The sequence below is a fragment of the Protopterus annectens genome, chromosome 2.part1 (assembly GCF_019279795.1).
Source record: "Protopterus annectens isolate FY-2018-M chromosome 2.part1, PAN1.0, whole genome shotgun sequence".
In the NCBI taxonomy this organism is placed as follows: Eukaryota; Metazoa; Chordata; order Ceratodontiformes; family Protopteridae; genus Protopterus; species Protopterus annectens.
The window spans coordinates 244,705,744-244,730,886 of NC_056729.1; positions in this window are offsets into that span (position 1 = coordinate 244,705,744).

Consider the following 25,143-nt stretch of genomic DNA (forward strand, 5'->3'; position numbering starts at 1 on the left):
CATTGCACAGCTATTGCACATGCCACAGAGCGTAAAGGGCTGAATCTTGTCCAAGGAGGTATTTCAAGGTGACTGACATCAGCAGGCTTGCTAAAGTAGGGCAATGGGAGGTGTAGTGACTGTGAATGGCCTCAAAAGCATTACTCTTTACAAACACACACACACACACACACACACACACACACACACACACACACACACACACACACGCACAGAGAGGGTTTCACAGTTGCCATGTCTAGGATTAGAACTCCTACCTAACTAGTACATCATGCAAAAGCATTATGTAGTTATTGCACATGCCATGGAGCTTACAGGGCTGAATCTTTTCCAAGGAGGTATTTCAAGGTGACTGACATCAGCAGGCTTGCTAAAGCAGGGCAATGGGAGGTGTAGTGACTGTGTATAGCCTGAAAAGCATTACTCTCTACAAACACGCACACACACTCACACACACACACACACACACACACACACACACACACACACACACACACACACACACACACACACACACACATGGTTTCACAGTTGCTATGTCTGGGATTAAAACTTCTACCTAACTAGTATAATATACTATAGCATTACGCAGATATTGTGCACACCACCGAGGTTATGGGGATGATTACTGTCCAAAGGGGTATTTCAAGGTGACTGACATCAGCAGGCTAGCTAAAATAGGGCAATGGGGAGTGCATAGGGTGTGAATGGGCCATAAACCATTCCTCTGGAAATACACACACAGCACTCAGTCACAGACAATGTTATATTTGACAGGACTGTATATATGACTGCTAGATGAATAATGACTTGTACTGCCATGTTACACAGTTATCACAAGCACCACAGACACTATAGTGTTGTGGGATACAGAAGCAAATGTCTACAGTGATAGACATTAGCACATCATGTGATACTGGCCAATTGGATGTGTGGTGGGTGGGACAGGCCTCATGATGGGAAGCTCTTTGTCACTGTCTGTCTCTTTCTTTCCCACATCTCTGTTTGTGTATGTTTGACCTATTATAGTGTGTTGTCCTTGGATATATGTGTGTATTCCTATCCAATGTGTGTGCAAAGCATGACTGGTGTGCAATGTGGTGTGTGTGCACAGAAATCTGCAACTGACAGATATGTATAGTCCACTGTTGTTGTCAGACATCAGCTTCATTTCTCTTAGTGTGGGAGCATGCCTAGTATGACCTTCTGTATTGAATGTGTAAATCCATTCTAGGTAGGTTGTACTCTAGTGCAGGCATTTGCGTTCTATACCTACAGCTAGCAACCTGTTTCTGCAGGATATCTGTAGATAGGGTGACAATATGGAGTCACAATGGGCAAAGGATAGTGGGATACTGTAACTAATTGTGCCTGTGTTGCTTGAGCTACATGGTTTTGGTGTTAGCAGAGATATTCAGACATATGTTCTGTTTTACACTGTGATGTATTATATCATCAACTACTGAAAAATATACTTATTTGCTCACAGTAATTTCCTGGGGAATACAAGATGACTGAATTTGTGTCCAGTATTGTGGTCTGCAGCCTACATATTCGTGCACACTCATGCCATTCTGGAGGGGGAGCTGCAGACACTTGCTGATGGATCTGTGTAAATGGTCCAGCACATTGGTACTGTGGTGGCTGAGGATCTCATGCTTGTACATCTATCGACGTGACAGAATGGCCATATCCTGCTATGGCCATACCTCTCAGCTGTACAGATTCACACAGGTTACCCAGAGGCAGGGCTCATATATCTGGATATTTCCCCTTCACATTGTGGTTTACGAGCAGGTTTGTAGCCACCAATTCCTGGGTTTGCAGGCAGGGATAGTATGGGCACACATCAGTTTCAGATTTCACACACTCCATGGCGTCCATGCTTCTACCCCCATTATTCTATCCTCTTCCTAACATTCTGCAAGTGATATCTGATAAGTATCTCTATAGTTATCACATCATCCCAGCAGTATTTAGGGGTTGGTCCACAGTTCATGCAGTAGGACATGGTGGACATACTACTGGAATTTGTTGACATGGCCTTGTATTTGTGTTCTGTGGACTGTGTTATGTCATTATTTGGGACTCCATGAGATAACATACATTGGCAGTATGAGTGAGATACAGGCCTTTGACAGAGGACTGTAAGGTATCTGGTAGTGATGCAGGCCATCTGTAGCAGGCCATTGCATTTTGTCACTCCTACAGTCCCAGGCTGCAAGCCACTGTATTGCCCTGGGGTGACAGGGTAGGTGTGCAAAGTGTTAATGGCAATAGTTTCTGTCCTTATTAATCCATTGATGTGGATGCTGGCAGAGTGCTGCTTACAGCTAGGGACACACCTGCATGGGAAACCTCTTCAGCATGCTGCATTCTGTGGGTATTCCCATACAGAAGTTGGGGTCATATTGTACTCATTCCCAACAGCAGGGATATGACCTGTGATGAATCTGTGGCTGATAGTGAGGTGAGCTGAGTGCATGTGTGCTATGGAAGCTTCTTGCAGCTGACTCACAAGATATATGTGGGGCATTCCCCTCATGCTGGCTTGCGTGGGGACATCAGCGGTTTCTCAGTGCTTCATAACTGTGCCTTTTATGGTCTGCCAGTGTTTGGCCAGATTACATCAGTATTCCATATTACACAGGCATCTAATGTGCTGCTAACCTGTATGTACAATTCCAAAGGTGTGTCCATTTGATAGTAACATTTTATACACTCTCTGTCTAGGGTGCTTCCACCTGTGTACTGTGTGTATGTCTGGGCCCACATTCATGCCATGTCCATCTTTCAGATGGTGACAGATATTACATCCAAACAATTAGTATGGATTACTGCTGGATTGTGTGGATTGTGTCTTGCTGGGATGCATTGTGTTTGGCACTGCAGTTGTCAGAACTTGACCCTATCATCAACAGTACTGGTCATAGGCCACTGGGACACAGCCCTCCATGCCTACATGCTGACCACTTCCACACAATATAGAACACACAACAACCTAACACACAGAATCCTGCATATTGTACACGTGCAACAATTTATCCTGCTGATTTGGCCAGCTCAGGTCATCTGTGCTCCACTGTTATTATACCCACACGTACATGTTACTACATTTCGATGTAGGATTGTGGGGGGGAGGCACCACACCTGACAACTGTAAAAATTTGCTATGATTATACTGGTATTTCAGATACTCTGTTGGCTTCCATTTCATTCTGTATTTTGACCTGTCATGCAGACTAGAGGCATATCAGTGTAGTACAGATCTTGGGTTTTATTGACCTACATTTCAGTTTCAGACGAATTACCCTTCAGAACTAACAACCAACTGCCTGACCTGTCGTATTCTGTCTGTGTAGGTCTGGAGGGGGGCTGTTCTCCATTGCCATCAATCAGAGGCCTTAGCACAGCCTTTCTTTGTGGTCATCTACACCTGTCCTGCTGGCTGAGACTGTTCTTGGGTATGTGAGCCTCACTAACATGCATGTGTGTATCCTATGGACACACATTTGGGCCACCACATGTACTGCAGTGAGATTTGTCACCTTGTCTAGTATTGCCTACTTTGTTGACAACAGTATTTGTTATGGATTTCATGCTGCCCATATAGGTGTCTACTATCTGCTGCCATCCCATTCAGCCACCCGATTCCCTTGCATGCTCACATCCATACCATAGATACAAGTAGCAGAACATACTACTCCATTCAGCAATTGATAGGGAGAGTGACTTATCTTGTGGCTGTGCCAGTATTGAGGATGGTGCTGGAAGGCTGACTATGTTGGATGCACATAGTTTACTCCCTATACATGGTTAAGTGCAGGTAGTGTCATGTTTGGCATCCCTTTTACTGCATGTGTGAGTCAGAGAAAGGTGTCATTCCCTGGGTTCCTACCATGTCAGTGTATGTGCTATGCATTGCCTCTTTGCCAAAGCCTGGGCATACTGGGCACACCTCCTTCTGCCTACAGGGGCAGGCTCAGATTGTTCCTTCTCTGAGTCAGTCTGTGCCTGTGCTGGCCTTGGCAATGGTGGGGAGCTGTGTGGCCCTGCCTTGTGCTGTTCCTGCTGCAGCTGTTTCCACAGAATCATATTGTGTAGCATGGCACATACAATGAAAATTTGGGTACATGTAGCTGGAGAAAACTGCAAGGCTCCACCAGATCTGTCCAGGCACCAGAACCGTGACTTGAGCATCCCAAACACATGCTCTATTATGATTCTCGTTTGTGCGTGCGCCTCATTATGGAGTTCTTGTTTGGGTGTGTGTGCATTTCTGATTGGTTTCATCAGCCACGGCTTCAGTGCGTAACCAGCATCCCCCACTAGGTGGCCATATGGGATGTCCCCACTGGTAAATCTCTGGTACAGCTGTGTCATGGGTCTATATTAAAAGAACGAACGTTTACTTACCCGAATACCTAAACGATAACATGTCTTCATCGAACCGCAAAAACATTGATCGTCCAGAAGCACAAAATCAGAAATGTCGAATCGTCATGGTTGGCCCTTCTGCGGTATAGCTCCATAAGGTAAGTGTGTGATAGTTACGGACCTTAGGGTTAGGGTGCGGGTTAAGGTAAGTGCATAGATGGTAATGTATGTTACATTTAGGGTTAGAAGTAGGGTTTTGTTAAGTGTATGTGTGTGGATTATTTAGTTTGTTTGGGTATAGCTTTTTAAGGTACGTGTGCGATAGTTAAGGACCTTAGGGTTAGGTTGCGGGTTAAGTTAAGTGCATACATGGTGGTATATGCAAGATTTAGTGTAGGGTTAGAAGTAGGGTTTAATTTAGGGTTCGAAGTAGGGTTTTGGTTAGTGTATGTATGTGGTTTGTTTATTTAGTTTGTTTGTGTAGGTAGTATGTAGCGGGCGGTGGGGTGGGACAACTATGATGGTTCGACTTTTTGAATTTCGCGGTTTAGGGCATTCAGTGTATTTGCGGTTCACAGAATATTTGTCGGTGTTTAGGTATTCGGGTAAGTAAACATTCATGCTTATAATATAGACCCCTGCGTCATATCAGCAAGACAAAGGAAACAGCAAACAACCAACTAGGAAAATGCCACAGGAAAAACAGAGAACAAAAAACTTCACTCGCAAAAGTTTAATAAAATCCAATAAATTCAGTAAAGGTTAAGTGCTTTTCATCCAGTCAAATGACCGGGCTTCATCAGACTAGGTCTGATGAAGTCCGGTCATTTCACTGGACAAAAGCACTTAACCTTTACTGATTGTATTGGATTTTATTAAACTTTTGTGAGTGAAGTTCTTTGTTCTTCATTTTTCCTGTGGCATTTTCCACAGCTGCATCATATGCCAGATGTGGGAGTCATGATAGCTTCTAGGGCTGCCAGCACACTTATTCATTATAATGCCCTGGGCAACGCACATGACCTGACAGTTGATGGAAGGGAAGACCTTGTAGTTTATGTAGACCTTACCCCGCTCACCGGGTGGTGCTTTGATGTGTATGCACGTGCAGTCTATAGCACCCACTACCTCAGGGTATTCTGCTATTTGGTGTAAGAGGTGCATATTGCTGGTCAAAGCCTCACAGGTGTTGTGAAAATATATGTGCTCACCAGTATGTGCTGACATGGCATCCAGGAGCTGGTGGAGTACCCTGGATGCTGATGCCTTTGAGATCTCCATGATATTCCCAGTTGGTCTTTGGAAGGTACCTGTGGCTAGTATTCTTAAACCTACACATACCTTGTTATCCACTAGGATGGGTTCCCCTCTGTTAGTTCTGTGTGTGAGGCATGGCCGGCACAGCTCAACAATTGCTGTAGGAGGTCCCTGTCTACCCTATAGCGCTCCACTACCGCCAGCTCATGTAGCCCCTGGTAGGTTACCCTGGGTCTGTACACTCTTCTCCTTCTCCTCACTGTGGGTTGGTCATCAGCATTCTCATCCTCACCACCCTCAGCCTCTTCCACATATTGATTTATGAGAGCGAAAGCAGCCCCTATCAGTTTGTTGCTTTTGTTAGGTAAACTTTCCCCATTTGTGTACACCTTTGGTGTAGAGTTTGTGGGAAAAACCAGAGTGAAAGGTGTTTGCATAGTTTATAGTAGTGTGCTGGGCTGGGCTGCTGCCTGTGTAATTGGCTGATTCTGATACATTTCACCTGCCAGCTATGCTAGTTCTCCTTGATTACCTTCCTACTGCTGTTTGCTCTTCCCATTGCCTTCCTGTTTAAGCCCCTAGGCACGCCACACAAACCCAGTGCTCAGATGTGAACAGAGCTGCTATTTTCTGGTTTATTTATTTATTTATTTTTGTTTAAAACCCTGTGCGTGGTGCACACTCCCATTTAGGCAATGTAAATACTGCTAGGCAATTTCAGACACACCCCCTTCCTTAACTGTGCTTAGCTAAGGGCAAACACAGACCACAGAGCTCCAATAAGCTTACAGCATGCATGACACACCAGCTTATAAAGTCATCTAGCTCTTAGGCTTATACCATGGTATTACTGCACCTACATGGTTAGGTACAAGCTAGCACTGAGGGGAAATCAGTGATTCAGTATCATTCCCCTCATTTGCATAGAATTAACTGCTAATCCATGTTTACAAAACCGACACTCAGCCTTCCCCCTCAGCAACCACTATTCCATGGTCTTGTGTTATGCACGCCATTGACTATTATGGCAAAATGATGATTTTGGTTTAAAAGCTTATTATTTTCGAGCTGATCTCATTTGTCCACCGCTGCCCTATGCTTAAATGGCCAAAATCGGCCAAAAAAAAGTTATTTTTTATAATTTTGAAACTAATTTTCATCCCCATGGGCATATATTTAGCCTTTGGCATAACTAACCCTTATAATACATGCATTTTTCCAAGCTGTCATGCCTCTGTTTTGTAGTTTGCAGAAATGTATTCAACTACTGGCTGAATACATTTCTGCAGTCTACACTATTCCTGCACGGACACCTTGCCTGCTTCCTGGATCACTAATTCACCTCATTTGCATGTTTTTCACCAGCAAATTAAGTAATTAGCATACAGGGGCTGTGTCAGTGCAGGAATAGTACAGGACCACTCGTGCATGTCCCAGGAGCTCATTCCTGGATCGCACGCCAGTCATATTGCCTGCAGCAGCTCTTGCACTATTCCTGCACTCCATGCAGAGCTTGCTGAATCCTGGGGACCTTCTTTCTTCCATAACATTATACTTTGTATTGCCGTTTACAAGTAATTTAGCAAGTAGAATTCATCATAGAAAGACTCCTGTTTCATGAAAATTCTTAAATCTCCTTTTTTATTATTGTATTATTGTAGTTATTTTATCTTCTTTTAACTCCTTCCAAGGATATATTAAATACTTTTTTTCCATAATCATCATATACCATTTTTTCTCATCCCATTAAATTCACTCATTTAATTTTCCATAATTTCATTTCATTATCATATTCTTTTTTTTCTATCCTATCCATATTTCCTTTTTTCACATAATCATGCTGCTTTATATCTTTCGTACAACATCTCTTCTGCCACATTTGTTTCTTTTTCCTTTACACTCTTCAAAACCCAAAAATTGATGCACTGATGCTAAGTGCACCATTTTTTTTTAATTTAATCAACCTTCTACAAAAGTATCATAAACTATGTCCCATCTCAGTGGGTTTAACCTTGATCCCCAAATAAAAAGAAAAAATCTGATAATTATTTTTCCATTCCCTTTACATATGCTAGTCTTCCTAAAACATGTGTATTTAACATATGCATTTTTTAATGAAAAGAAAAAAACTTTTCCACCAAGCCAACATTTTTTTTTTATTTTGTCTAGTATTTCTCCCCAGGTTCCTGTTATTAAACTTTTATATACTCTAAAATTTACTTCCAAAATCTTTATTTTTTTTCTTTGTAAGTTGCATTTCACCCACATTCTTTATTTTAGCAAAACTGGTTAAGCTGTAATCCCACCTTCTATAACAGAGCCTCAAGCTGTACTATAACTTCAATTACAAGCCTTTAGTTTTAACTATGGCAACTCAGTTATCTGCACAAGATAAACATAATGGTATTATAAGTCCTTCATTAAATTACCGACTAGCCTCTCTCATATCAGTCATTTCTGGATGTACGATAATGTTCATTATTAAAACAAGCACATACTTTATGGGGACCCTGTTTTATTCCTCTCTTAATATATATGTTTGACCATCTATCCATTTGTCATAATCTGTACTCATGATTTTTCATAACATGATTTTATTATCTTAGTGTCCACTCCTATACTATAGGCCTTCATGGCTCAGCATATTGAAATGTTTTAACTGGATCACTAGTCAATAATCTTGCTTCTTTATTTTCTTTCTTTTAAAATCATCTCTATAACTTCCTTTACAATTATTAACACTTTTCTCACCTCTTTTTATTTAAAAGAAGATAAAAGAATTGCAATGAAAAACAAGTTGTCTATAACGCTTCATGACTCACCCTATCAAATAGGTTCATAGGTTTATAGGTGTATATTAGCTAACAGCCACTAGGGCCTATATAAGCCTAGCTGTGCAACCTAAAAGTGTCCCACAAGTTATATGTTTTAAAAATATATACAGGAGGTGATTGTTGGTTATAGCATGATTTACTGACTGCCTCTGCCCATCAAGGATGTGGGTGCCAGACCTGGGGTGAACTTTTGATTTCCCATCCAGTGGTCCAAGTTACTGTTAAACAGGCTTAGGGAGATACTTTATTTTACATGAATGAGAGGTCTGTTCCAGGGAAAGGGAATTTTCTGAGCTATATATCTATCACTCCAATATGTCCTATTTATGTTGCAAGCAAAATTTAGATATTTACATTTAGCAGTTCTGATGCTGTTTGTTTGACTTTATCTACATCAAGCCCAAATCTTCTTTCTTTATTCTCTTTCAAAATTCACTCTACAACTTAATGTTACTAACATATCTTTCACCTGTTTTCCTTTAGGTCCTCGGAGCCCCTCTCCCTTTGCCTCTTCTAATACTTTCTATAGTCTCCTTTTATGTAATTTTCATAAATATTTTGCAGTATGCTGATTTTTTTCCTCCATTAACATGCATTGTGACCTACACTTCCCACCCTAGTTCATACATTTCTAGCATCACCTTTTTAACATCATACACTTTACTACATATATCAATAAAGAAAGCTTTTAACTCATATTCATCAATTTCTGAAGCCCTGAATAGTGTAGTTAGCTCTCTTTTACGTTGTAGTCCAAAACTTTGCTATAAATAATTTTTTTATGCTTCCACTGCATTCCATTTGTCAAATTCACTAATAAAATGTAACAGAGCAAAACTTTCACATGTCACTTTACAGAAACTTTGAAGTTCTAAATATGTGAATGCCCTTATGTCTTTAACAGTAAATAATAATGGTAAAATGATTGTTTCTGTAATTTCATATCTGTTTATAACATCATTGGTTTTATTCATTAGTCTTACCACTGGACACCATCTCATTATCAGTGAAGTATCTGTAAAGTTTTGACTGTTTTCATTCACCTTTTATTTTCCTTGTTTTATTTGCCTCACTGCATCCACATATGTATATGTGTTATAGAACAAAAAGCCCTGTTGAGAGATAAACCCTGAGTACTGTCTACTCCATTGACTAGGAATAACTCTGATTTCTCTTCAACTCCTGCTTAGCCATTCCCTGATCCCTCAGTCGCTTATTCCTGTAGAATTCTATCTACCATTTCACTCCATGTAGCTTTTCCTCCTTCAGGCAGTTCATACTAATCAATAATTTTCACTAATATTGGCATAGATAAACTGCCATCCCACATTTTCATTACAATCGTCATTTCATTCTCTTTTTCTTTCACAGACATATCTCCAGCTTCATTCACTCTACCTGCTTTAATCCTGTCCATTTTGTATTATCGGAACTGGAGTCTTTGCTCTGCAGAACCACCTAGTAAATCGAAAGAGTAGGGGTGTTTTATTAACATTTGTATTCATTTTATCCCACATGAAAACTTTAAATCAATTATTTACACGTCCATTGTTTTTATTCATACTTAAAATTATTTAGTTACCAATACAAAAGAATTTAGCTAAACAGTTCTATTTTTGTGCTTATTTTCTTTTATAGTCACCCTCCATCCCCTACTATTTATTCCATAACTATGTTTTATTTCAGCTAATATATCATCCTTTTCAGTATTCTTGTTTTATAACACATTCTCACATTTTTTCCATAACACCATACTGTCACAAATAGTACATTATCCCATTTATTAACACCACATTTCTATACCTTATCATACTTCCCATAACATATTATATTCATATTTATATATGTAAATCCTTCTTTTCTGTAAAAATTTCCCAGCATTCTTAATTCTCTTTTACAATATTTTTTTCATTAATGCAACGAACACAGTTTCTTTCCTCCATTACATTACATTTTATTTTCTCTATCACCAGTAACTTGTCTAATAGAATTTTCCACAAAAATTGCCTGCTTCATAAATATTATCAGACCCTTTATTCTGTCTTTTATTCCCCTTTTTCATCTTCATTTAATTCTTTACATGGGTACACCAACAAAAAAAATTCTAAAATAATATTATATCATTATATTATTTTCCCGTTAACTTTACTCATATTTAACATCCATAAGTTAATTTCATTCTTGTATTATTTTTCTTCACACTGTCCCTTTTCTTTTCTTTTCTTTGCATTTTCTTCCCATACCTTTTTATATTTTCATGTAACATCTTACATATCACTTATTTTTCTATTTCTTTTACCTTTCTCATTATCTAGAATAAATGCATAGATGTTAAATGCACAACTAGATTTTTAAATTCAAACCACCTTCTACTACATTATAAATTATCCCCCTTCTCAACAGGTTCAGTCTTGAGCCCAACATCCATCCATCCACAACCCCTTTTTCCATTTTTGCACATGTGGTCAGGTTGTCACTTCAACAGTGGCAATCATCTAGCTAAAATTCTCTAAGAGCTCTTTCCATTTTAATGGAAAACATATATACTTCCCCTAAATATGCCAATTTTTCCTAGTACATAGGTATTCAATATATATATATATATATATATATATATATATATATATATATATATATATATACATGCATTTTTTAAATGATAAACAAAAACTTTCCTACAAAGCTAATTTATTTTATTGGTTTTTGTATCACTCCTCGTTGACATTTTACACTTTTATACTCACCAAATGTCAGTGAAATGTAGTCTATTTATTTTATCTCTCTAAATCCCTTACACTTCTTATATTTTTATATTTAACCACAGACCAACATTTTTAACAGCTTTTCAATCCTTATTACAGCCTTGTTTATTAATGCCCTTTTTTAATTCAAACTAAATCATCTACATATGTCATACATAGTGGTAATATAACATTTCCTTCCATATCACAGCTTGTTTCCCCTCATTTCTTATAAACATGTCTATACTACTGCATTTATTACTAATACAAATAATCACATACTCATTAGGCATCCCCATTTTATTTCTTTCTTCCTACTTTTTTTCCATCCATCCATTCATCATAACTTGCACCCATGAATTTCCACATCATTACTTTATTATGTTAATATTTTTTCTCCTATGCCATATTCCTATAAATTCTGCCATACTGCTTCATAGCTCACTTAATCAAAGGTTTTATCTACATCACGTGCTATCATTTCTTTTGGTAGCATTTCTACTACTTTCACTTTACTTAAACATTTTTCACCCCTCTTCCTTTTATATTACAAGTAACTTCTCTCATCCAATACTTTTTCTTTCCTTTTTTTGTAGTATCTTCATAAATATTTTATAGTTAGTATTCCCTAGTGTTTATAGGACTTCAAATTGTTATATATTTTCTTTCATCCTTTTTCCATACAACTATTAGTCAACCACATATCTTCTTCTTCAATTATACTTTCCTTCATCCATTCATTTAATATTAAAAAAAACATTCTTTCATCTTTATTAATTTCCATATAATACTTCTATCTTATACAATCCAGCCCTGGAGCAGACTCATTCTTACCTAATTTTATAACCTTCTCTATTTCTTCTATTGTTATACCATTTTCTAAAAAAAAAAAAATCCTTACTTTTTAATTTTTTTCCATTTTTCTTACCCATCCATTTCTTCTATTTCATAAAATTTTTCTACAAAAATGTCAACCACTTCAATAATATCCTTTTGTTTGTATTTCATATATTCTTTGCCATCTAAGATTACACTTATCCTTCCTTATCTCATTTTTATTTCTTTTCCAAAATATGGAGAAAACCTCTTTCTTTCCTTTTGGAAAAAATATTTGCCTATGTAACATAATTTTTACTTTTTCTCTGTTCTTTTCATATATCTGCTTTTCCATTTCTATTATTTTGTCGCTTCATTATTCTCATTCTCATAATTCCATAAATTTTCTTTATATTTCATCTTATTTTTTATTCTTCTTTCCACTTTTAAATATATTTTTATGCTTCTGCTTATATACTACCCCGACTTTGTCCAGTTTTTACAAAATTGTCATATGGTCTTTCCATAATATTTATTTCTCTTGTATCATTTCTCCTACTTTTTAAACTCTGTAGTTAATCTCTTTATCCCTTTTCCTCCTTTATTTTCATCTCCTATTCTAGCTCATAATACTTTATAATCTGAAAACTCTGCCAACTGTACTCCCCTGTTATTTTTTTATGTCCTTAGAGTGAACTATATAATCAATTTCATTCTTAGAAAATCCCCCTTTTATATCTCCATTCTCTAACCTTTCCTACTTGTAAATTTCCACATTTTATTAATGTCAACATCGTAATATCCTACTTTATATTTCCTTTTCCTTCCTTGGGTTAGAGTTAAAATCTTCTAACATAATACTGATATATTTACTAACACACTTTTTTGATTTCTTCAAACAACTGTTTTCTCTCAGTTAAATTGCTATATGTATAAACCACTATTAATATTATATTTTTGTCTCATTTATCATATCACATATCCACACCTTTCCTGGTACTAGTTGCATCTAAAATTGTTTCTTCTTCTTTTAAGAATTCCTATTCTAGAACACATCTAATTTCCTACTGAACAAACAATGTGCTCCTCCATACTGCCTGTATTATTTTCCTATTTTTTTTTTGTTATATCTGGTATCAAGCAAGCAAAGAAATCCATTTTTTTACAACATTCCGCCACCACCAAATCTCTTATATCATTTCTAATGCTATTCACATTTAATGCAAGCATTCCTATATTATCATTTTCCTTTTTTGTAAGAGCTTTATTTCCAAATCTTATTTTCTTTTCCTTCTCCTGAGCCTGTAGGTGAGCATGCCCCTTTAGAGGAGCTGGGGCCAAAGAGATCAGAACGTTTAAGGAACAGACGACCTCAACAATGGAATCCTTATCCACCGAGGTCTGGCTGGAACCAGCAAGGGCAGATGAACATGTCTTCTTACCAAGTGAGGAGATAACAGAGGTGACTTTTGCTTGTAGGGAACTTGTTATTGTATCTAATGCTACCAATTACTTTAAAATATACAATTACAGCAGCATTGATTTTACAACTAAACATGCTGATATTTTTAGCAAAGGCTTTACTTTTGTTATTAGCAAAAAACATGACATTGGTGAATTAATTGCCAACTTAAAATTATTTACTAGGAATTTAAATCTTAAACATTTGCATAGAAATGATTATGTATTTAATAACAATATATGTAGAATTCCAAGTACATTTAACCCAGAAATGCATGGTTTGTTTAAAATTTACAAGACCATATGTGAAAATGATTTCCGCCACTACGTGGGGAAAGTCAATGACAGATCTAATTTGAGTGATTCGGAAATGTTTCTATTAAGGCAACTCAGGGAGTTTAAGGACCTAAGATACATGTGTCCTGACAAAGAGGGAGGCATGGTAATATTTCAAAGGGATGATTAGGCACAAAAGATGTTTGAATTGTTATACAGTCAAACTTATAGTGAAGCCTCCCTCAAAAAAATTAATATAGCCTATAAGAGGATAGATTGGGAACTTTTAGACCTGGCCACGCAAGATCAAATAAATATTGATGATTGCAATTATATGGCAACTGATGAGCCTAAGATTCCAGCCATATTTGGTGTTCCCAAAATCCATAAGGGACTTGTTAACCCCCCTCTTCGCCCTATAGTAGACTCCGGCTGGTCCAAGAGAAGCTATAATGCTAAATTTCTGGATAATTCTTTGAAAGACAAAGTGCTTACTATTCCCCATTTAAGCCGTGACTCTTGGCAATTTTTAGAAAAATGTAATGAGTTGACCCTCTTTGATGACAACGGAGTCTTTATAACAATAGATGTTAAGGATCTTTTTAGCTGTATTCCACATTCTACTGGTATTGATTGGTTTTCTGATTATCTTTTTGATTAATTTGGTCTTGAACAAGGGTTAATCAACACCTATACACAGTTAATGGAAATTGTTCTTAACAACAATTATTTGTATTTTGAAGGCCATTATTTTAAGCAATGTGAGGGTGTACCTATGGGGTCCACTTGTGGACCCCTATTTTCTAACATTGTCATGGCACAATGGGAAAAACATTTTTTATTCTGTTTCCATATTTTATACATATTTGAATGTATTTAAGATACCTGGATGACCTGTTGTCTGGCATGGACTGGTCCTAAGGAGGACATACCAGCTTTTATGGATGACCTTAACAATAGCACTCATTTTTTAAAATTTACATATGCATTACAACAGAATGAAATTCCATACCTAGATGTGCTTATTTCTAGGATAGGTGAAGGTAATATTAAGGCTACAATATATAGGAAGTCCACCTATTCAACTAGTATGTTGCACTTTACAAGTAGTCATCCAAAGCATGTTAAACGTGGTATTGTCAAGGGCCAATTAGTTAGAGCTGCTCGGATGAATACCCTATTTGATGATTTTTTGATTGAATGTAATACTATAAGTAACATGTTTTTAGACAGGGGATATCCGAGCAGGCTGGTCAATTCTATCAAAACAGAGATCATTTACAAATGGAGATCGGGTATCTTTGTACCTATTTTGAAAAGTACTAATATAGTAGACCGAGTTTGAGGACATCTGTTTTCTAATAGGCTAAATGCTAATGGGAATAGGACTATTAATAATGACCAGGTAGGTACAGGTCCTTCCTTTGGTGATAACAGTAGTGTAACTAGGTTAAATAACCACAAGAAGGTTATGTGCCCATTCATATACACTTATTCTGTGGACAACTGCTTGGTTGCTTGGTTTAAGATATTATTAGGAAGAATTGGGCCATTCTTATGCAGGACCAGGGGATGGCTGACACATTTGGTAGTTGCCCTCAGGTAGTCTTTAGAAGAGGAAGAAACTTGAAAAATCTATTAGAGTATGTTAAACCACAGCATAGGAAGGGCCAAATGCTACCATGCGGAATGCGCCAACAGTGTAAATATATTCTAAAAACAACTAAGATAAAAATTAGGGACAAAGAAATTAGTATTAAGAGGAAATATAACTGTTATACCCAAGGAGTTGTACATGCTGCTATTTGTTGCCAATGTCAAGCATTTGATATTGGCAAAACACAACGCAAGCTAGGTCAACAAATTTATGAACATATGTATGAGATTAAGTAAAAAAAATGAGAAAAATGTGTTATATATTCACATTAAATGTTGCCCTGAACATAGTTTTAAATTTATAGTGTTACAACAAATTACAAGCCAGACAAGGGGTGGTCCTTGGAAAATACATCTGAAGGAGAAGGGAACCTGGTGGCAACTTTTTTTAAATGCTTGTTTTTCCCCAGGGTTAAATGATATGATTTCTATTATAAGTGAATTGAAATTAAAAGTTTTTGATAGATGATTAGATTCAGCATTTCAACCCCTGTTATTATATTTATGCATTATAGCTTATTCAATATAGGTAGTATTTTTATTATAAATGTTATATATATATATATATATATATATATATATATATATATATATGTATATTTTAATAAATATGATTTTTTTTACTATTGTATTATTTATATACATATTTATGGATTTTTATGTGTTCATAATATTTATGTAAACAGATTTCTGTTGTTATAAATATTTTATTTTATTATACTATTACAGAGGTATGTTTTTATCAGTATTAGTCTTTATATATTTGCATTTTGCATAGATTAATTGATATATATATATTTTTGGCTTATTCTTTTTATATGTCAATTTGGAATGAATTGCCTTGGGGTATGGTTGCTGCTACTATTCGATTGCATTATCTGCATTATCTTATTATTTTATTTCATGATTTCATTAACTTGCATCAATTTCAAACTTTTTTGGTTGATTAGCTTATTGTCTTTAATTACTTCTGTATGAATACTAGGGTCTTAGCTCATTGAAATTGTCTGATGAAGTCTGGTCACGATTACCAGATGAAAGCGCTTACTTTGTGTGTAATAAATTTTGGATGTTCAACTGTTGTTCCTAGCCTTCCTTGCTGGATTTGGTCTTTGCTGGTTTTATCAGTGTTCCAGTTTGGTTACTAGCTTCTCTTGAGTGTCCCAAAAGATTTTTCATCATTTGGTTCTTGTTCTTCTCCTGTCTCCATTTCTCTGTCTTCTTCATATTCACTTTCTAAAATTTCAAATCTATTCTCATCCTGTATATTAATAACCTTGCCTTAAACTGATATTTTTTTCTAAGTACCTCTTCATTGTTTAACCTTCCTCCATATCCCCTTCCCAATACCATCTTTTCTTTCAACAGTTTCAGTAGCAATATTGTTACTGTTAGTCTTTCATCTTCATCTACTCTTTCCTTTTCTAATATGAGACAGTCAAACCAGAGTTGTCCAAACTCTTTACATTTTCTATGAAAAGGCTTACATTTCTTTCTGTATGTCTTCTCTTCCCACATCGGCCTCACTATTTCTGTTACAATCTTGAACTAAATTATTTTTATCCCCGCAGAAATAACATGCTTTGGGTTGGCCCCACTACCTAACAAATCCCCTCTTACCATTTACAATTATTGTATATGAAATATGTTGATTTTTTTCATCCTGAACATCCATTGTAACCCACACACTTCCAAACCCCAATTCCATCCCATACATTTCTTTCATCAATTTTTTTTAATTTCATGTACTTAATTATATAGAGAAATAATAAAAAAAAGCTTTAACTCATGTTCATCCATATCTGAAGTCCTAAATTTCACATTTTCTTTCTTTTCTTAGTTGTAATCCCAAGCTCTGAAATAAGTATTCTTTCCATGGTGGTACTGTATTTCTTTTTTTCAGTCTCAGTGAAACATTTTTCAAGCAGGCTAAAGCTGTCATGTGTCCCTAATGAATTGATGATCTTATGTCTTTAATGCTAGACCCTAGTGGTAAAATAATATTATCCATAATGTCATACCTGCTCACACTGCCATCACCTTTACTTTATATTCTTACCACTGGTCATCTTCTATGTGGCTGTTGAGAAACTGCAAATGTCTGTCCCCTCTCAGTTCCTTTTTTATTCTACCTTGTCTTGCTGCATCTGCATAACTTCTTCTTTGTTGCAACAACAAAACCTTGTTGTAGGGTTAAACCTAGAAAACTGGTTACTTCACCAGCTGAGAATACTTCCATTTTCTCTTCGTCAGCTGCTGTTTGTGTTTCTGATCTCTCAGTTTTTTCCTCTCATAATACTTTCTCCACTATATCACTCCACCATGCTTCTTCTCCTTCCTTTGGCTCTGCTTGGTTCATCAGATCTATCAACACCTGTGTTGGTGGTCCACAATTTCCAACTCTGTAACAGTTATTTCATCACTTTCTCCTTCTCCTTTCTTTGGTAAGTTTTCTCCTGCTCCTCTCTCCAGAACTGCTCTGCTGCACTCTCCCACATAGCAGCCCTCCAGTGCCACCTAGCAGCTACAGAGAGTGCATCACTTCCCCTCCTCCAAACAGTAGGAGAATTTTCTTCATGTCAGGCCAAATTTCTCTAATCAGTATGAACATCATCTTGGCTATCCCCTGAAAATAGACCATTAGCTTACTGACACTAAACTGGTCAGCAAAGCATAAATAAATAAGTTTACTAAAATCCTATCAGTCATGCTATTGACTTATTTACTCCAGCCAAGAATAATGTATGAACCGTGACATGGGAGATTAACCATTGCCATGGTAGCACCTGCATTGCTATTCTTTCTGAAAGTGTTTTTTTCATGTATTTTTCAATTGTTTAGTGGTTTCTTTATTTTTAACTTCAGTAGGCAAGTGTTTCTAGGTAGAGGGTCCTAGTCTAGAAAAGGATCAATCTCAGACTGTGGTTTTAAATTGAGATTAGTCTAAAACTGTTCCCTTTCCTGAGAGCTTCTGAGATTATAGCTGTTTTCCTATATATTACATTTTTGGTTAAGTGATGGTCAATAACCTTGTTTTAGTACCTTCAAGTTAATGGTACTTGGAAGAAGTATTACCCTATTAGGCACATATACCCAAGTTGATCGGCTGAAAGGATGAATCTACAGATCCTATTTTTTGTAACTTGAATCATATTGGTATTGTGAGCTGAATGCAGCATCAGAAAAGGGGAGCTCATACTGGAGTACAGAGCATAGAATATTTTTAGCTATGCAGTGTTTTAGCTGGATTAGGACTATGTCAGTGAAAGCATCTGAATGTTCTGTAAAGAAGAGGGGTGGGTGAAGAATAACAACTAGATATTTCTGCTTGACAATATTAGGAATGATACAGATAAGTGGATCAGCTAGTTTATTAGCAGACAGCCTTATGAAATCGGGAAGCAGTGTACTGTATTTGACACCTGAGTTACTAAGATTCAGAAGAAAGGACTTAGTCTGCTTAATTGATGTTGCTGCAAAAGAGGCCAGTAAGTATAACTGAGGGTATGAAGTATCTTCTTCTTGTGAAGTATTGAGAACTTTCATTGTAAAGCTATTAGTTATGCCATTTATAATAACTGGGCATAGTTATTTGCAAAAGTGGAGCAGTTCATGTTTGCAAAGTTGTTCTTAGAGGTGTGAAGGCTAGAGACTGTGCTTGTTATCTGCTTTATTTCTTTATAGAAAAACCCAGGTTTTGATGAGCTTGCCTTTTCCTTCTAGCTGAGGAATATTGCTTTTGTAGTGTTAGCAGCTATCCTGGTTAGTTTTCTAGCTTAAGGAATGTTTGATTATTTGGGTAGTCTGTGAGTCATTTCTTGAAGCTTTTCAGACATTATCATTGATTTTAATTTTGTTTTTGACTTCTGTTGTGAGCCATTGCTGTGTTTGTGTTATTAGTTATCTTTTTGTTAGGGAGGTAAAGTACATCCTGAATAGAAAAGTTTACTAATAGGTTCATAGGTTGGTACTAGGCTATCAGCCCTAGGGCCTATACAAGCCTAGCCAAACAATTCCCTGGATATTTCTTTCCACAATATTTACTTCCCTGGGCCCCTGTCTAGCAGGGCAACTGACATGATACCGGGGGTGAATTTCCAATCTCCCATCCAATTGTCAAGGCTCCTTTTGAAGAGGGCCAAGGAGGCGCTCTGCTTGACATGTATGGGTAGTCTATTCCAGAGTATAGGGAGTCTCTGGGTCAGAAACCTATCCCTCCAGCATGTTTTTTTCATTGTGATGACAAGGTTTAGATACCTGGAGCATATGGCTCTGAGGGATTGGGATTTCTTTAAGTGGAGCATGTCCAACAACTCCAGGTTTAACATGGCCTTGTATGTACTCTTGGCCAGCAGAACTACCTCTACAAACACATCTGCCCATGTTACCAGGCCACATCACATGTGTGACCCACCCTGGGACCTCCTCATGTACTGGTCCAGCAATACCATCAGGTGGAACCAACTCAGGGGATGTTGTCCCCCCCCCCCCAGGGGCACCCACAGACATGATCCTGTCCCCTGAGGTCAGGTTCAGGGTCTGTTCCATAATGGGCTCTACAGACACATGTGGGATGTGCTTTATCACCTTGAGGCACCCGGTACACATTCACAGGGCCCACATGCTCCTCCTGCTCAGCATCCAGGCCAGGCACCTTCGGGACGTGGACTGCTGTTGTGAGTAGCAGTGAGTGTGAGGTTTGTTCCCATTGTGTCCATATTGGGGCCCATGGGGCATCCACATCATAGACCACACACAGGGTGTTTACCCACCACATGTGTCACATACTACCCCTGTAGGCTGTCTTCTATATCTACCAACCCTGCCCACCTCCACAACTATACCTGCCATACTTCCCCATATCCCCATTCCATACTTCACAGACAAGGGCAATGTGGTCCCAACAAGGGACTAACATGTGACATACCTGTCCATGTTGCACACACTGACAGCTGCAGATATCTGTTTGTATTGCTATGTGTGCTGTTTCCTCACACATAGCATGCAGCACTGTGGTGGTACTATAGGGGACATGTGTTTACATACATATATGCTTGTGTGTGTGTTTGTATATATGTAGACATGTGCATATAGGTATATATCTATATGTGTGTAGATATATCTGATGTTGTATATATGTGTTCATATATATGTCTACTCTAATGTATTGCAGGGGTCTGTCATGGGATAATGAGGGGGCCAGTATGTAGTATTTAGTAGAGTGTTAAGTGCTGATAGTTTATCTTCAGGGAGTAATCTTACTGTGACTGCCTTAAGGGGATTTTATGTATTCTGAGTGATGATATTGATTTAATTAGTGAGTAGACACTTAGAGCATTAAAAAGTGCTTCAATAAAAAGACAACTATGTGGCATATTAGTTATTATGAGGTCTAGTGTGGATTTATTGCCTTTTTTATTAGATCTGATGGCTGATTCTTCAACTTGTACCAGACTGAACTGCTGTAACTTCCTGAGCTACAACAGAATGGCATTAAATATACTGATCCCAAGGATATTGCCAATATCCTGGCAGATCGATTTGTTGCCAACTTTACCCCCCTCTCACCCTCTAAAGGGCTCATCTCTATACAAAAGATTGCCAAATTCCAGTAATAACGGCCATACAGGTAAAAACTGCACTCTCCAAAGCTAAGAATACAGCATCCATGGGACCAGACAACATCCCGGGCTGTGTACTACATGAACTACAAAATGAACTGGCACCTCACCTAAGTGTCATATTTAATCATAGCCTTACCTCAGGCTTTGTGCCTACTGAGTGGCGCACAGCTACAGTTATCCCACTCTACAAGGGGGGATCCACATTGGATCCTGGGTACTCCTGCTTCATCAGTCTGACGAGCCTGATCTGCAAGGCCATGGAACTTATAAACAAAGACATTGGCAACCTTCGAACACGATCTTGTCTCCCGAACCTGATTGAGGGTAAGGTGGTCCACACAGCCTATCTGGACCTCGCCAAGACCTTCAACACCAACCCCCACTCTGGAATCATAGATAAACTTACTAAGCTGGGCATTAATCCCTACGTCACATGATGGGCTGTCAACTGGCTTACTGACAGAACCCACACTGTAAAAGTAGCTGACTCCAAATCCAGCTCCAGACAAGTGACAAGTGGAGTACCTCAGGGTTCAGTCCTGGGACTGTTCTTGTTTGGTATCTACTTCTCTGAAGTACAGGCCAGCACTAAGGGACTCTGGATAACAAAGTTTGCAGATGATTGCAAACTGGGAGCCATTAATGAATCCCCAAATGATGTGGATATTCTACAAAAGAGCCTTACAGAAACAGATGCTTGGTGCCAGAGCTATGGGCTCAAGCTCAATGTCAAGAAATGTATAGCTATCCCCTTTGGGAAAAAAACATGTACACATGAATTACTAAATAGGTGGCAGTACACTAAACACCGAATGTGTGTTACAAGACCTAGGGACACAGGTGGACAGCAGTCTCACCTTTGTTAACCACATCACCACAACAGTTAGGAAACTCTCATCACTAAGGGCTTTTCATCCAGAAAAAAGGAGGTCATTGTCCCACTGTACTCATCCCTCATTAGACCCCTTATAGAATACAATGCCCCGTTTGGTATGTACCTCTCAAGACATCTGCAACAACTAGAAAGGCTGCAGAAGTACCTCACTAAAAGAATCACAGGCCTAAAGCAGATGCCTTATGCTGACCATCCAAAAAAACTCCAGCTATATTCTGTCGCATATCTTCTACTCAGAGGTGATCTCTGCTTAACATACAAGGCCATGTCAAACCCAGAGCTGTAGGACATGCTACACTTAAAGAAATCCCAATCCCTCAGAGCAACACACTCTAGGGATCTAAACCTTGTCATCACAATGAACAAAACATGCTGGAGGGATAGGTTCCTGACCCAGGGACTCCCCAGACTCTGGAATAGACTGCTCATACATGTCAAGAAGCGTGCCTCTTTGGCCCTCTTCAAAAGGAACCTTGACAATTGGATGGGAAATAGGAAATTCACCCGGGGATCACGTCAGTCACCCTGCTAGACAGGGGTCCAGGGAAGTAAATATTGTGGGAAGAAATAGCTAGGGAATTGTTATAGCTAGGCTTGTATAAGCCCTAGGGCCGATAGCCTAGTACCAACCTATGAACCTATGAACCAATGAACTTATTAAGGTGCAAGGACTCCTAAGATGCATTTACATTAAGGCCACCTGGAATGACAGTATTATTATTGATGCTTTAGGGAGCATGTTTTGAATAGTGTTATATAGGCTCTACAAGTGCTCATGTCCCAAGCTTCCAAAGACCACTGTCTTGAAAACAGGGCTTGAATATTTTGTAGCTTGTATAGGGTGATATTCAAACTCAAAGTCAAATAAGAGTGGGAGGGTTTGGAAGTGTAGATTACAGCAGTGATTGAGAAGGGTTTTAAGTTTATGGAGTTTTAGGATTCGGGGTGATCTGGGAATTTAGGTATGGGGCAGGAGTTTTAAGGTAAGGGATCAATGACTTGGGTTAGGAATTTGGTGGGAGATTTAGGTTAAGAATTAGGGCTCTGGTAGGACTATACAGTTTTATAGGACCAGGTGTTGGGAGGGATTAGTAGGTATGGGAGATCGGGCTAGTAGGACTGGCTTTTTCTGGCAAGTGACAGCAAGCAAGTGTGCCACAAACTACTAGCTTTTAAGCACTTGTAATGCACCATATTATGTATGCTGGTCACTGTGGGAAGTAGCGGTATGTACAACACAGCTACCAAGATGTGAGAATGACTACCTAAAGTAACATAGGTAGTCACTCAAATAGTGCCTGTATCATTTAATAATTGAATGTTTGATGTCTTATATTCATATTCGGTATCTAATAGAATTAACATAGCTGTCTCCTCAATTAGAATTAATACACCTAAGTCTAGACTGTCTTAATGGGCAGAAGGGACTTTTAGCTCGACAAAGTATTATTGCACTGTTACTTACTTTCTTGTTTTTCAGACATCATAATGTGCATCAAAGATTAGGATTTAAAATGGCTATATGTAAAGGTCCCTCTCTCTTTCTCTGACTGAGTATGCAAATCTCACCTCAATGTAAATTTGCTTTTTTCTTTCATTCCATTCTTTTATTTATTTATCTATTTATATTTGTTAAATGGAAAAGTCTGATTGTGTGAAAACAAACCCCTTTTCAAGACAGGCCTAGGTAGAAATGCTCCACATCATAGATAATTTGACTTTGTCAGGAAGTTGCAAACAAAACAAAACAAAGCACAGTTTTGCCAATATATATAAGGGATAAACAGTAAAAAAAAAAAAGAAGAAATGCAGAGGAAATATATATTGCTCTATATACTGCTCTAGATAGATGGATAGATGGATAGATAGATAGATAGATAGATAGATAGATAGATAGATAGATAGATAGATAGATAGATAGATAGATGCACATATGTGAGAATGAAATATTTTTTTCAGCAGTACAATATTTCTAGCCAGTTCAGTTGCGTAAGAATTATGCAGTGATCTGTAAAAGAGAAAGGTTGCAAAGGTACTTATTTTGTTATAGAATTGTGCAGGTTTAACAAGTGGGTTTGATTACAAGTTGTCAAAGATGGTAAACACATATAAAAGCATTTCTCAACAGTACAATATTTATATAGGAACATACACATGGAATTATATTTTCAAGTGCCAGACTCACTTGGGAAAATATAATGAACTTAGAAGGATATCTTGGATTCAAGCAAGTAGTATTAGAGAGATACTAGTGAGGTAAAAAAGTGGATTGTACAGGGTGGTATGGCCAGCCAGGTGGGTAGGTACAGTGACATAGAAAAATATCTTGATAGGAGAAGTTTAGATTCAGCTTGAAGTCATGCAAATTGCTGCATTTGCTGTTTGTCTTAGGGTGGGAGGACAGTTATTAAAAGAATTTGGAAAAAAATAGTTTGGTTAGTGGACATCACAGGGGTTATGTGATTTTTTATGTGTAGGTTAGATAGAGATCTTTCAAGCATTGGTTGGTGAATGCCATTGTAAGAGTTGACTTGGAACTGCACGTTTTCTTGGTTGATAAAGGATCTTATGGGTTACCTTTAACTGAGTGAAGCTGAGTTAGGTGGTCAGTTGTATCCAGTTCAGCTGTGTGACAGCTTTACAATGGGGTCTGCTAGAGAGATTGATTGTAAATGTTGCTTTTGTTATAGCATTGTTGAAGAATACTGTGCTGGATGGAATGTAAGTTATTTAGGATGGGAGAAGCATACAAAAGATTAGGGAAGAGATAGGCTTTAGCTATTGTTTTGTGTCCTTTTTCACTAAAATAAGGATTTATTCAGTATAAGAGGCCAAGTATTAATTTTGTTTTATTTACAACTTGCTGGATATGAAGGTCAAATTTCCAGTTTTCATTATAATAAGTAATTTTGAGTGTGGAAAAATATGTATATTGGTAACATTTGTTGATGTAACAGTGCAACAGTTTTTGCCATCTGAATAAGATTTGCAAGTAAATAACAGCAGCTTTGTCTTTTTAGTGTTAAAGGGACAATCCCAGGGATTTTTTTGTTTTGATTCAGACTTTGTTTACATTTCAGGTTTGCTTTTCTGAGCATGCCCATTTTTGTCTGAGGGAGGTATGATAAACTTACCTCCAGGAAGTTTCCAAGGTTTTAGACAGATTCCATCTCAAATTGCAGTTCTACTGACAACAGCTCTCCATG